Source organism: Rhinatrema bivittatum, chromosome 4, assembly GCF_901001135.1.
Source record: "Rhinatrema bivittatum chromosome 4, aRhiBiv1.1, whole genome shotgun sequence".
NCBI lineage: Eukaryota > Metazoa > Chordata > Amphibia > Gymnophiona > Rhinatrematidae > Rhinatrema > Rhinatrema bivittatum.
Genome location: NC_042618.1, coordinates 413,671,966 through 413,686,880, shown reverse-complemented (window position 1 = coordinate 413,686,880; position 14,915 = coordinate 413,671,966). Strand labels below are relative to the sequence as shown.

The 14,915-nt window shown below is 42.4% G+C and overlaps 1 protein-coding gene across 3 annotated transcripts in view; it reads right to left on the bottom strand.

Annotated features, from left to right (window-relative positions):
- Window positions 1–14,915, bottom strand: part of DALRD3 (DALR anticodon binding domain containing 3) — a 142,513-nt gene that overhangs the window by 7,208 nt on the left and 120,390 nt on the right. The window contains exon 14 of one of the 3 annotated variants that reach the window (XR_003856638.1): window positions 9,038–9,135. The exons of the other annotated variants lie outside the window; for them this stretch is intronic. The gene's annotated coding sequence lies outside the window, so the exon portion shown is untranslated. The remainder of the gene's footprint in view (window positions 1–9,037; window positions 9,136–14,915) is intronic. 3 annotated transcript variants of the gene reach the window in all.

Sequence of the window (14,915 nt, the reverse complement as noted above, 5' to 3'; positions counted from 1 at the left end):
TTCTTGGCGAGAATAAGGTCCACAAATTGCCAGAGGACAAGCTGAAGGTGAAAGGTTCCCTACCTTCCCATTCCCGCTTCAGAGCCAGTTGGCAGTTTTGGCTGACCAGGGCTTCAGGGGGTTCCCAGAGGCAGTCCTCGGGTAGGCAAGCCTCTTGGAATCAGCCCTTTCTGGGACGCTGGTCAGGCAGGGATACCTCTTCCCTTGGTGGCGGAGAAGCCAAATCCATACAAAGAGGCGAGGCCAGTCCACTCCTCAGTCCCAGTGATCGGGGGCTGGCTGGCTGGCTGGCTGACTCTGTATTGTGAGGCGTGGGCCAAGATCACATTGGATCAGTGGGTCCTAAGTGTGATAAGTCAAGGCTACGCTTTAGAATTTGCTCATCCATTAAGAGATCACTTCTTCCTCTCCCCCTGCTTTTATCCAGAAAAGAGGCTAGTGGTGAGGGAAACCATTGCTTGTATTCGCCACTTGGGGCCATAGTGCCTGTACCACTAGAAGAGTGGAGGTTGGGCTGATATTCCATTTATTTCATGGTCCTCAAGAAGGAAGGCATGTTCCGGCCCATTCTAGATTTAAAGAAGGTGAACATCGCTCTCAAGGTTCCTCATTTTCGAATAGAATCCTTATATTCGGTGATTGCGCAAAGGAGAGTTCCTGGCATCTCTGGATTTGACCGAAGCGTACTTGCGTATCGGAATCCGGCCCAAGCATCAGAGATATCTGAGGTTCATGATTCTGGGAGAACACTTTCAGTTTTGTGCTCTGCCCTTTGGTCCTGTGACAGTGCTCAGAACCTTTACCAAGATGATGGACGTGGTAGCAACGGCGCTCCACAGGCACAGGGTCCTGGTCCTCCCTTATTTCGATGACTGGTTGATTCAGGCCAAGTCTGAGATCCTTTGTCGGGAGGCAGTGGAGGTAGTTCTCCACTGACTGCACTCTCTGGGTTGGATAGTCAATCTGAGCAGAAGTCAACTGGTTCCTTCCCAGCATTTGGAATTCTTGGGGACGCTTTTCAATACCAAAATGGGGAAAGTTTTTCTCTCCGAAGATTGGATTTCCAAGTTTCAAACACAAGTTTGTGGCTTATTGTGGAAGCAAATATCCAGGGTCTGGGATTATTTGCAAGTTCTTGGGTCTATGGCTTCCACCCTAGAGTTGGTTCTGTGGGTGTTTGCTCTTATGAGGCCTCTGCAGACAGCATTGCTATCCTGTTGGGACCCGTGGTTGGAGCAGTTTCAGCTTCTGCTCCCCCTCCCAGAGTTTGCTCGATCCAGTCTCTCCTGGTGGCTCATGCCGGACAAGCTAAGATGGGGTGTGGACTTGGAAATACTGAACTGGACGGTTGTCACCACTGATGCCAGTCTCTCTGGGTGGGGAGCGGTGTGTTGGAACCAGTCTGTGCAAGGCTAGTGGTTGGCTGAGGAAGCCTCATAGTTCATCAATCGTTTGGAAACGAGAGCTATACAATTACCCCTCAAGCATTTCTGCCCCTGGTGAGGGGATAGCCGGTGAGGGTCTTGTCAGACAACGTGACCATGGTGGCTTACATCAATTGGCAAGGGGGCACCAAAAGCCTAGCAGTGGCTTAGGAGGCCTGAGAGTTGATTTGGTGGGTGGAGCAGCATCTGGAGCGAATAGCTGGCTCTCATATAGCGGGCATGGACAATGTGCAAGCAGACTTTCTGAGCCGGCATCAGTTGGACCCCAGAGAGTGGAAGCTGTCGGAGGAAGCGCTATGTCTCATCCGCCGAAAATGGGGCATGCCATGCATGGATTTGATGGTGACCTTTCACAATGCCAAGACCCCCATGGTTCTTCGGTTGGCGAAGAGAAAGAAGGGCAGAAGGAAGTGGATGCCTTAGTTCTTTCTTGGCCGACAGGAGTCCTTCTGTATGTGGTTCCGCCTTGGCTGGTGGTTAGCAAGATCTTGCGGGGCATAGAAGTCCATTCAGGTGACGTAGTTCTCATTTCCCCAGAGTGGCCGAGGCGTCCGTTGTTTGCGGACTTGGTCAAGCTAGCTGTGGATGGTCCGTTACACCTGGCGCATCTGGCCAATCTACTGCATCAAGGTCCCGGTTGGATCAGGCAGATCACTTTTGTCTAGCACCATGGCTTTTGAGAGGGAGCGATTAAGGAATAAGGTTTATTCGGAAGGAGTTATCGCTACCCTATTATTTTTATTTATTTATTTAACAACTTTTTTATACTGACATTCGTGGGTACATCATATTAGTTTACATGGAACTAAGAGAAATACAGTGAACGGGGAGGGGAGTGGAAGAACCAGGGGTATAACAGGGTAAAGGCATAACAGAAGAAGTGTAATGGATGCAACTAACGAGAAATAATATTATATAATGAAAGTTATAATAATAAACAAAATAATATAAAAGAAACATGCAATAGCATAACGATAATCACATGGAAGATAACGAGATGACATAAAATAAATTAGCTTGATAATAACGTGGGAGGGTAATCAAGGGAGAAGCTGGAATAATAACATGGGAGGGTAATCAAGGGAGAAGGAAATCTTCCATGTCCCTGGCATATGTAAGAGTCTGGAAAGTGTTTGAGTTGTGGTGTATGGGGAAGAAGATGGATCCTTGAGCCTCAGTGGTGGATGTTTTGGCCTTTCTGCAGGAGGGATTGGTTAAAGGTCTGTCCTTTAATTCCCTCAGGGTTCAGGTGGCAGCTTTAGGCTGCCTTCGTGGTAAAGTTCATGGAGTATTTTTAGCGGCACATCCAGATGTGTGTTTTCTTAGGGGGCTAAGCATTTGTGTCCTCCGGTTCGAAAACCTTGTCCGTCCTGGAACATTAATGTGGTCCTTAAGAGCTTGTGTGCTGCTCTGTTTGAACTCCTGAAGTGATCTTCTATGAAGGATCTTACTTTGAAAGTGGTTTTTTCTGGTGGCAATTTGTTCGGCTCGCCAAATCTCTGAACTTCAGCCTTTATCAAGTAGAGAGCCCTTTTTGAGAATTTCAGATGCGGGAGTTTCTTTGAGAATGGTTCCGTCATTTTTGCCAAAGTTGGTTTCTTCCTTCCACTTGAATCAATTGGTGGAACTCCCATCCTTCCCAGCTTTGGATCCTGCGACTCCACATGCAAAGGAATTGCATCATTTAGATGTGAAGCGTGCTTTATTACACTACCTGAAAGTTATGAACACCTTCCACTTGTCGGATCATCTTTTTGAGCTATGGAGTGGTGCCAAAAAAAGTCATAAGACCTCAAGAGCCACCATTGCACAATGGCTGAAGGAGGTTATTAGCTCTGCTTATATCTGTCAAGGCCGCCCAGTTCCGGAGGGGCTGAGGGCACATTCTACTCTATCTCAGGCAGCTTTTTGGGCCGATTGTCAACTAGTTTTGCTGCAGGAAATCTGTTGAGCGGCTACTTGGAAATCATTGCACACTTTTGCTAGACATTACCGTTTGGACGTCCAGGCCCCTGAGGCCATGGGCTTTCGTGAGAGTGTGCTTTGAGCAGGACTCTTACAGTCCCACTCAAGTAGGGAAGCTTTGGTACATCCCAGGAGTCTGGACTGATCTGGGTACATACAGGGAAAGGAAAATTGGTTCTTACCTACTGATTTTCGTTCCTGTAGTACCACAGATCAATCCAGAGTTTCCGCCCACTGGAGGAGAGGGGAATAGGAGAATCTGCTTGATCTGATTTTGTTGTAAATACTCTGAAATATGGCGCAGGTTTTTTGTCAGCTATACACAGGGTTTGTGTGGGCACAGTTGGAATTCTCAGGTTTCCTTTTCCCACTGCTCGTTCATGGGAGGTTAGTTAATTATGAGGACTCACACAAGGACTCTACCCAGAAAACCTCAAACTGGCCTCACTCAAACCCCTACTCAAAAAACCAAATCTCGACCCCAATGATCCCAACAATTATCGACCGATCGCTAACCTCCCCTTCATAGCCAAGATTATGGAAAAATTGGTAAACTCACGACTCTCAAACTACATAGAAGACAACAACCTCCTATTCCCATCACAATACGGATTCCGCAAAACCTTAAGTATGGAAGCACTCCTCATCTCCATGACAGATCACATCATCCTAGGCCTTGACAAAGGACAAGCCTTCCTTCTGATCCTACTGGACCTTTCGTCAGCATTTGACACCGTCAATCACTCCCTTCTCATCAACCAACTAATAGCCATAGGTATCTCAGGCACTGCCCTCTCGTGGTTCAGAACCTTCCTCAGCAATAGAGGATACAAGGTTAAGATTCATAACAAAGAATCCTCACTCTACCCCGCGTCAGTAGGAGTCCCTCAGGGCTCATCCCTATCTCCTACCTTATTTAACATATACCTGTTACCCTTATGCCAACTTCTCACTGACCTCAAGCTCAAACATTTCCTCTACGCGGATGATATCCAGGTCCTGATCCCCATCAAGGAGTCACTCGCGAAAACACTGTCTCATTGGGAAACATGCCTCCAAAATATCAAACAGCTTCTCACAAGCCTCAACCTGGTACTAAATTCATCCAAAACGGAACTACTACTCATCACACCAGAGAACAGTTCCTGCACCCCCACTCATCCAGCCATACCAAAAACTACACAAGTGAGAGACCTAGGAGTTCTAATTGACAATCACCTGAACCTGAAAGCTACCATCAACAAAACCACCAAAGACTGCTTTTATAAACTCCAAGTACTGAAAAGAATAAGACCTTTGTTCCACACTCATGACTTTAGAACAATCCTACAATCAATCATCTTCGCAAAGCTGGACTATTGTAACACCATCTTGCTTGGTCTCCCCTCACTACACACCAAACCACTGCAAATGGTTCAAAATGCCTCTGCCCGTATACTCACTAACACCAGGAGAAGAGACCATATAACCCCTATCCTAATGGGCCTCCACTGGCTACCCATCCACTTCAGAATAATCTACAAGGCCATTCTCACCATATACAAAAACATCCATCAACTAGCCCCAATTGACCTTCATTTCCCCCTCCGATTACACACTTCAACAAGACCGACAAGAGATGCTTACAAAGGATCACTTCAAGTACCCCCAGCCAAAACTACCAGACACATTACGCTAAGAAATCGGGCCTTCTCCACAGCCGGTCCTACCTTATGGAACTCCATCCCCCCAGATCTTAAAATGGAACCCAGCCTCTCAACCTTCAAGAAAAGACTCAAGACCTGGCTGTTCATGCAGGCTTTTCCTAACTCCAATATTATTTAACTCCTAACAATCAACACACATCACCATCAATATCACTATTAGCTACCTCTTACAATGTAATTATATGTAATTAGCTGGTTTTCCTTTTCCTTTTTCCTTCTCACTCCAAGTTCTATTTTTCCTTGTTACATGTAACTGCTTTTTCCACACTATTGTTCAAGTTTAAGGTTATTTTGCACTCCTGTTTCATGTGAACCAGCATGATGGGACTATTGTCTTGAATGTTGGTATATAAAAAAAACTTAAATAAATAAAATAAATAAATTTTTGTTTTCTCATCTGGCTTGGGTACAGTTCAATACTGAAGGACTGCAGGTGGCACCTCGGGTTATGAGGCAGTGTCAGTAAAACTTTGTCTCCATCTGCTGGAGGGGAGGCAAAACCCAGGAATCTGGACTGATCTGTGGTACTACAGAAACGAAAATTAGCAGGTAAGAACCAATTTTCCTATTTTGTAAGAGAAAGTGGTTTGCATGCAGGATATTAATTTTTAATGCAAAAGTGGTTTATTTACCAAAGTGTGACTTAGTTTCTAATAATATGGACTCGGAAATAAAACTTACTATACTGCCACATTTCAGCCAGTCCTATGACTGCTGTTTCCAAATTCCAAAAGTTTGGTATCCCTTCCATATTGTAGTTGCATAAGGTTGGTGCATCAAGACTATATCTTTCTGATGTCTGAAAAGCACGTTTTTAAATTCTCTTTCAGTATCCAAAGACCCTGAAGTTATCCCCAACTGGTGGTTATATAAATGAGAAATAAAGGAAAGTCCAGCTTGACAGTCCAAGGACCATCCTGTCTTCCAAGCACAGTTTAAATTAAAAAAAAAATGGGATTGCTGTGAAAAAGCAGCAATTGCAGTTTTTCCTTAGTCACAAGAAGATTGCTTTACTTAATAGTGAGAGGAAAATTATGATGCAGTATGAGGAACTCAAACTTTCTAGGGGAGGTTATTTTGTCCCTTTCATATTTTACTCGCATGCGGATTTGGAAGTATGAACAGTGCAGCTGGTAATGGTTGGCACAGGGAAGTTGTTGTCCTGTTTATAGGAGTCATTAATCCTTGCTACTCGCACACACTTTTGGTACCCATTCTGAAAATTCCATCAGTGTTGCTCTTTCATCCTTCCCCTCACCTCATACGCACCCACCCAAAATCAATTTATTTATTTTATTTTATTTAAATGTTTTATATACTGTCATTCCATGTGAGAATCACTAGTTCATAATGGTTTACAGGTAAAACGTTCGTAATTATAATGAGTGTTACAAGGTGGACAAATATTCATAATAAACAGAAGTATTACAATGGCAGACATAGAACATGAAAACAGCTCGATTATAAGGGTTTGTGAGGGGGATTATTGTTCAAGACTTAGTTTTGTTCTCTGAGTCATGGGGAACTGGGTGTTTCTGTCAAGTAGAAGGCATTTTTTAATAGCCAAGATTTTAAGTCTCCTTTGAATTTCTTTTTATCCGTTAATGTTCGAAGTTCTTCTGGCATGGAATCCCATAGTTTGGGGCTGGCAATTGAAATCACTCTGTCTAGTTAGCGTTAGATGAGAACCTCTTAAGTTCAGGATTTCTAGGAGGCCTTTGTTCTGTGATCTGAGAGTTTATAATGTATTCTTGACTGTACAGGAAGCCAATTCAGAGCCATCAGTATTGGGTGATGTGGTCAAATTTCCTTGCTCCAGACAATAGTCTAGCTGTGGCATTTTGCAGTAGTTGCAGAGATTTTAAGTGACTAATCAGAAGTCATGAATTTCAGTAATCCAGGTTTGAGAAAATGAGAGATTTCCATAGTTCTGCTGGTTCCAGAATTTGGGATCTGCCTCAGGGGACTCCAGATAGATTGGTTTCATCTGTAGCCTGGGTTACTTCCAGCTTCTTCTTGAATAATTGAATGTTTGGCACCCTTGGTTGTCTGGAGTTATTCATTCTCCATCATCCTTTATGCATATTTCATGGTTTCACATTTCTACTGCTTATTGTGATAATCTGGCACTTTGTATAGTTGCTTTATCATGGGTTGATGACTGTCATGCATCAGTAGCTCACAATGACCCTTAACTGAGACCAGAGAGGATCATCGTTCAGTTCAAATGTTGAACTTGCTGTGAACCAAAGTACTATTGAAGCTCTCAGCTCCTAATGAGTGCCCTAGATGTGTGTGGCATGTGTGCTGGTCTGCAGCAGTGTACATTACACTTTAGTATCTGCAGAAGACTGCTCTGTGGGCTTTGAACTCCATTATGACTTACATCTTTGTTTTAAAAGAATAGTTATTGACTGCATTCTACAGCCAAGCAAGACCAGACAGCATTTCTGCATGCGATTTCTTTTAGCAAAAGAAGAAATCAAATTAGTTGCAAGAGATGCTACAAGAAAATCTAGAAGAAGCAGGGTTGGGTTCCAGCACAGACCCAGAAACAAATTACCAGATGTGCAACTCCAAGAAAGCTACACAAAAGCTGGTCTACTCAGAACATGGAAAGGTGGATCTGCTGCTGCTGCCAACTAAGAGTAGTCCAGTTGTCCCAAGAGTAGTCGTACAAGTGCCAGGAACCAACACAAAACCAGGACATTCTGCCAAGGTAAAAAAAATAGTTGTAGACTTTAGAAGAGGTCAGCACTTACGTGAAATTTTATGAAGCAACCCATTAAAATGACAGCACTTGAGTGTTCTGTGTGTTACTGTGGGGAAGAATAAATTCCTTAGAATAAAAAGGTACTTGAGTTTTGTCACACACAGAGCAACTTTAGTGGAATAGTAATTCTCAAAAAAAATTATGTCTTGTAAGTTCTAGTTCTATTTTGTGGTAAAAAGAACCAGATGTAGATTTTAAACCTTGGGTTGTTCTTAACCAATATATAATATTCAATGGTAGAGAAAGTGCCTTTCCAGCATACATTTGTAAACCTGCACTTCATACCTCTTATGATGTAAATTAAAGGAAACAGAGAATGAATCTGAGCTATAATCACCAGGGTATTAGAACTGGAAAGGGCTTCCTAAGTCTAAAAGATGAGAGCCTAGCTTGCCTGAATTAATTGACCTGCCTGTTGTGTTAGCCATTAAAGTCCAGTTTTTCTCTTGTCCAGGCAGCAGATACATTGAGATGCCAGGAGGAAGTACTAACGGGGGGAGTGCTCCTTCCGAGGCAAAAGACATCGGCTTTGCCACGTATTAATCAACTGGTAAAGGACGCTGGTAAGTCTTTAATTACGAGATGTACATATTAGTGTTTGACCTGTATTTCCTCCTAGACTGTATTTAACATACTTATGCTTAACTGTAATTGTTGAGTATACAGCAGTTATCTTGGATGCTATCTCCAAAGATCTCACGGTTGCCCACAGGGATGGTGGTGAATCCATCCTCTGGTTTCTATTCTCTTTAGCCTCTAAAACACCCAATGAAAATCCAGCAGTACAAAAATCAAAAAACAACCCACTATAGATGGCTAATACAATGAAAATGACAAATCACTTTGAGAAGAAATGGGCATTCATAAAACACAGTAAAAACATTAAAGGCGGCAGTGTGCCTCTTTCCTAGAACTGCTGAACAGGGTTTTAATCATAGCCTACACAAATAATTTTAAATTTCACACCTAATACTACAATCTTTTTCCTCATAAGTGAAAGCATTTTTAAAAAGCCATATTTTTCGAAAGATTTTCAAAACAACAAAACCAAAGTGAGAAAAAATTGTCACAAAGAAACTTCCTTGAAGAAACAAGTCATCTTCAATTAAATTTCATACTTTACCAACAAGCAGGAAAACATCACTTACCTATTGGATACCTGGAGCTGATGCAAGGCTTTCAAGTGATACTAGGAGTGTGAACTGCATGGCTTCCATCCAAAGATAGCTGACGCTCTTCCTCTTACCTGGAAAGTGCTGGTGGTTAGTTAAACCTGAACAATTTAAGTACCTTATTGTGAAGTAACATGAGAAGTGTGGACTACATTATTTTAAGTGATGCCCTCACATTCATTTGGGAAGTGTTTGTGGCTATTTAAGTTTAAGCAGTCTGTATACCTATGGGAACAACTGTATATTTAGAAACTGTCCTTGTTTTAATGTGATTGCATCACGTCCAGGAATCCAATAGATAAGTGATATTTTCTTGCTTGTTTGCAAAGTGCTGACTTTTAATTGACTATGACTTGCTTCTTCAAGAAAATTTCTTTATTACAATTGTTTTCTCACTTGGCTTTTTGTTGTGAAAAATTAAAAAAAAAAAGGGGGGGGGTCACGTGATGCGCTGCTATCGGGTGGCTGTGTGTGAGGGGAGCTCCTCCAACCCTATTCCTATCTCCTGTTAAAAACTACATTTCTTTCTTGGATAATGGCAGCCCCGGTAAAAGATTTACAAAAGAAATCTTTGTCTGCTTTTTGGGCGGGTATGACTGCTAAGCTGCCGCAGCACACTTGTTCCAAATTTTCAGCACGTGTGGGGCGAGAGGAGGAAGCTATTTTAGAGGAGAAATAGCCTGCTCTGGCTACTCCAATGGACAATTCAAAGCAATTACATGACATGTTTGATAAGTTTTATAGAAAAATAACTGCACACATAACTATAACTGATAAATTGTCAGTGGTGGTGGTGGAAAAGGTGGCGCAATTGGGTTACGATGGTTCAGGACAACTCGACTCATATCACAGAAGTGGCCAGCCATGTGGAAGGGCTGGAAATGTCCCTTATGGAGGCCCAGAAAAAAAACTGAGTACCTCAACGAAAATTGGGCTTTATGGGAGAAAAAATTGACGATATTGAAAATCGTGGCCGTACGGGGGAATATCTGAATCGTCGGATTACCTGAAGGTGTGAAGGACAATAATCCCATTGCTTTTTTCACCACATGGCTTTTGGAGGACTTGGGCCTAGATGCAAAATTGGGTGGCAAACTGAAGGTAGAATGAGCTCACCGAGCTCTGGCTCAACTGCCCACGCCAGGAGGAAGGCCGTGTGCTGTGATCTTGCAGCTGCACAATTATGTGGATAAGGCGAGAGTGATGGTTAAGGCTTGACAGTAGCAAACATTACATATAAACAGCACCGGATCTATTTTTTTCATGACTTCTTTCAAAACTGGCCCCAAAAAATAGGGCCAGTTTTGCGGATGTGAAGAAACTGCTGCGACAGAGAGATTTGCCATATGCTATGCTGTATCCAGCCAGGCTAAAGGTCACCGCACAGAATAAAAATTGTACTTTTGAGTCGGTCGGCGCGGTACAGCATTTTTTGTCAGAGCTACCTGAGAACTCTTCTTAAATGGGAAGAAACCAACTAGGTACATCTGGTCGGAGGAAGCAGGATGAGTGTTCATGTCTCTTTCCTGCGTTAATACTGTAGAGTGGTTTTTTGGGGTTTTTTCTTTTTAACTCATTTTTCCTTTGTTTCCACATTTATTTTATTTTTTTCTTCTATGTCTGCTTCAAGAGTTCACTTTTTTTGCTTAACCCTAATGGTGGTGTTTTTGGGGACATCTTTTTTTCTTTTGTGAACTTTTGGACCTGTTTGCCTTCTTGATAGTTACTGGCTGGAAGGCGATTTGTTGGAAAACCCTGCATGCAGCTCCTCTACTCTTTTGTGAATGTTTGATATCAATCTTTGTTAAGATATCAGATGACAGTTGCTTGTTTTATTTTTATTTCCTGTTTTTTTTTTTGTTCTTTTTTGCCTGCAGCAGTACTACTGGGCCACGCGACTGTTCTAGAACCGGTTTGGCAGATGGGCCTGTTGGTGCTGCGCTTGTGTTTTCTTTTTCTTTTTTTTTAATCTTTTTTTTTTCTTCTTATCAGATTTTTATTTTTATCTCCAATTTTTCTTCTTATATTTTTCCCTGGTTTACGTTTTTGTGATTTTGGGATGAGGCTTGTGCACTGAGCATTATTGACCCTGCTCAGTGGAGATTATGCCTTTCCTGGGGTTTGCAAATGTTCCAGCTTCCATGCTTTGATATGGAATAGGTCTATTTTGGAAATTCTGGCTGGAAGATAGGACGGGTGAGAGATGGGATTTGCTCATTACTCAGCTGATTTTCTGGGTATTTGCATTGGTTTTGGGGGGGGGGTCCTCTTGATTTTTTTTGGAGATCATATGAGGCATGCTAGTTTTGTTTTGTTTTTTTGTTTTTAAATACAATTTTGGGAGGAAAAGATGCAGATTATATTTTTCCAGTGGTTATTAAGACTGTTGGACAGTTGTGGGATTGAGTAACTTCTCTGTATCAGATGATGGCTCTGGGTGTTAAGATGTTTAACCTGTTTGTAACCACATCTTTATTTTGTTGCAGAGGATTGTATGTTACTATGCTGGCTACAACATTTTATATGCCTAATTCCTTTGTTTTATTTTTTTTATGATTTTTTGGGTCTTCCCAATTTGTTAATATATCTTCTGTTGGTTTTCTGGTTTGTGCCTATCAAGTAGGAGTTTTGTCAGGGCCGGGCAAAGGCTTTCTCAGGCAAATAGCTCTGCTATGTTGAGAGGTTGTGGGGTGCTGGGCACAGGGGGTCAGGGGGTTAGGATTTGTAGAGGGATAATGGGGGCAGGAGGATGGGAAAGCAAGTGGGTTTGGGATTAGATGAAGAGGTTGTTGGGGGATGTTAGGGGTTAGTGATGGGAGGTGGGTAGTGGGTGGATGCGATGGTGTTGAAGTTCTATCTAATTTGGTTATGAGTTTAAGAGGTATAAGGGGACGAAAAAGGCATTTGTTTGTTTCAGTTGGCACTGGTAGAAACTGTCAAGCCCTGTTCAATTTAACTGTTTCATTCTACATGAAAATATTGATGTTGTTTTGGGTAAATGTCAGCTAATTTACATGTGGTCTCATTGAATATAAGGGGCATATCCAGTCTAGTGAAGAGGGCGAGAATATTGCTGTTTAACAAACAGAAGAAGGAGGGAGTGGTTCTTACAGGAAATTCACATGACTAAGCCTGAGGATGATAAATTACGTCAAGGTTGGGTGGGCCAAGTCTTCACTGCCTCTTATAATTCTAAGAGTTGAGTGAATGTATCCTCATTGACAAGAATATCCCTTTTCAGGTACATAATTCCTTTTGTGATCCAGAGGGGTGTTTTGTTATTTTGGAAAGTAGCCTGTAAATCAGACCATTACATTAGTTAATGTCAATGGCCCCAATGTGGGACAGGGTGAATTCTGTAAGCATCTCTCTGCTCAGTTGGAAAAGTTTGATACCAGGGGCTTGTGTGTGGGAGGTGATTGGAACATATGTGGGATAGGAGGCAATGTCCTTTCGTGGATTACAAACTGGTTAAAAGTCAGGAAACGGAAGGTAGGATTATATGGTCAATTTTCTCAGTGAAAAAGGGTAAACGGTGGAGTGCCTCAGGGATCTGTACTTGGACCGGTGCTTTTCAATGTATTTATAAATGTTCTGGAAAGGAATATGACGAGTGAGGTTATCAAATTTGCGGATGAAACAAATTTATTCAGAGTAGTTAAATCACAAGCAGACTGTGATACATTACAGGAGGACCTTGCAAGACTGGAAGATTGGGCATCCAAGTGGCAGAGGAAATTTAATGTGGACAAGTGCAAGGTGTTGCATATAAGGAAAAATAACCCTTGCTGTAGTTACACGATGTTAGGTTCCATATTAAGAGCTACCACCCACGAAAAAGATCTACGCATCATAGTGGATAATACATTGAAATCGTCAGCTCAGTGTGCTGCAGCAGTCAAAAAAGGAAACAGAATGTTAGGAATTATTAGGAAGAAAATGGCGAATAAAAGGGAGAATGTCATAATGCCTCTGTATCACTCCAGGGTTAGACTGCATCTTGAATACCATGTGCAGTTCTGATTGCTGCATCTCAAAAAGATATAGTTGCATAGGAGAATGTACAGAGAAGGGCGACAAAATGATAAAGGGGATGGAACAGCTCCCCTATGAGGAAAGGCTAAAGAGGTGAGGGCTGTTCAGCTTGGAAAAGACATGGCTGAAGGGGGGATATGATAGAGGTCTATAAAATCATGAGAGAACTAGAATGGGTAAATGTGAATCAGTTACTTACTCTTTCAGATAATAGAAGGACTAGGGGGCACTCCATGAAGTTAGCAAGTAGCACATTAGAAAACAAAACAAATTGGAGAAAATTATGATTTTACTCAACACACAATTAAGCTCTGAAATCCATTATCCGAGAATGTGCTTAGGGCAATTAGTGTAGCTGGGTTTAAAAAAGGCTTGGATACATTCCTGGAGGAGAAGTCCATAAACTGCTATTAATTAAGTAGATTAAGTGAATAGCCACTGATATTACTGGCATTTGTAGCATGGGATCTACTTAGTGTTTGGGTACTTGCCAGGTACTTGTAGCCTGGATTGGCCACTGTTGGAAACAGGATCCTGGGCTTGATAGACCCTTGGCCTGACCCAGTATGGCCATTTCTTATGTTCTTAATTGCAAGCACTGGTAACCTATAAGCCCTACACACAGATTTTCAAAAATAAAATTCTCCTTAGAACTCACTTGAAATTCCTGCCAAAAGCAGTGTCACATTTCTACCTTAATCAGGAAATAGTGTTCCCAAATTTCTTTCCAAAACCACATACAACACCCTTAAACAAGCTTTACATACTTTAGATTGCAAAAGGGCCCTCTTGTTCTATTTGAATAGATCTCACCACTCAGAAATTCAACTCAACTTTTCATATCCTATAATATAGCTAAGAAGAGCATAGATATCAAAAAACAATTCTTATCGAGATGGTTGACCCAATGTATTTCTCATTGCTATGAAACCATTGGCTTGAGTATATCCCAAGGGACAAAGGTGCATCAGGTGCTTGTGAAGGCCGCAAAGATAGCACATTTGAACTTGGCAACAATCTAGTGTATCTGTAAGGCTGCCACATGGACAATACACACGTTTATAAAGCATTACTGTCTGGACAAGAACTCATGCAGACAGTGTATTTGGACAATCTAGGATTCATTATAAAATCTTAGTAATCCTACAAGAATAATTATGGGAGATAATCATCACTGGATGGGAGCAACACTTCATCTACATGTTCAGCAGCAAACCCTGAGATTAGCAAGTAGGTGCCTTTTAACAATGCCCTCTTCACATCAGGCCCATTTGGGTGAAGTATGAGACTGGGCTTTTTTGGTTGCTGGCTTCATAATTTGGAACACCATGCCTAAAAACTGAGAAACAGAACTGATGTTAAATTATCAAAAAATATTTTAAAACATGGCTATTTAAAAAAAAAAAAAAAAAAAAAAAAAAGCATTTAAAGCAGAGCCGTAGCTAGCCTATGGTTGATATGGCCTCGGCCATGGGCCCCATCCTCCAGGGGCTCCATCTCTTTCAAAATGTTGTAGACGTTCTGCCTCCCCTCCACTGGCTCAGCTGCCAGAGGGGAAAAGAAGAGTTGCTGGGCCTGCTCATGAATGTCCCACCCACGCTCTGGGCCGTTCTTGGGAGTCGGGACAAAAAGATGACTAACACTACTGTTGCCCTTCCCCCCTCTGTCCGCAGTCAGATGCAGAGTGGTCTGCGGATCTGCAAGAGGAGCATCAGCCTTTCACCCTGGAAGTTAGGGGCCCGGCCCATGGAGCAGCGTCGGCCTCCCACCCCGCCCTGCCCCAGCATTCAGGGAGAATGTGACCCCCCCCCCCCCCAGG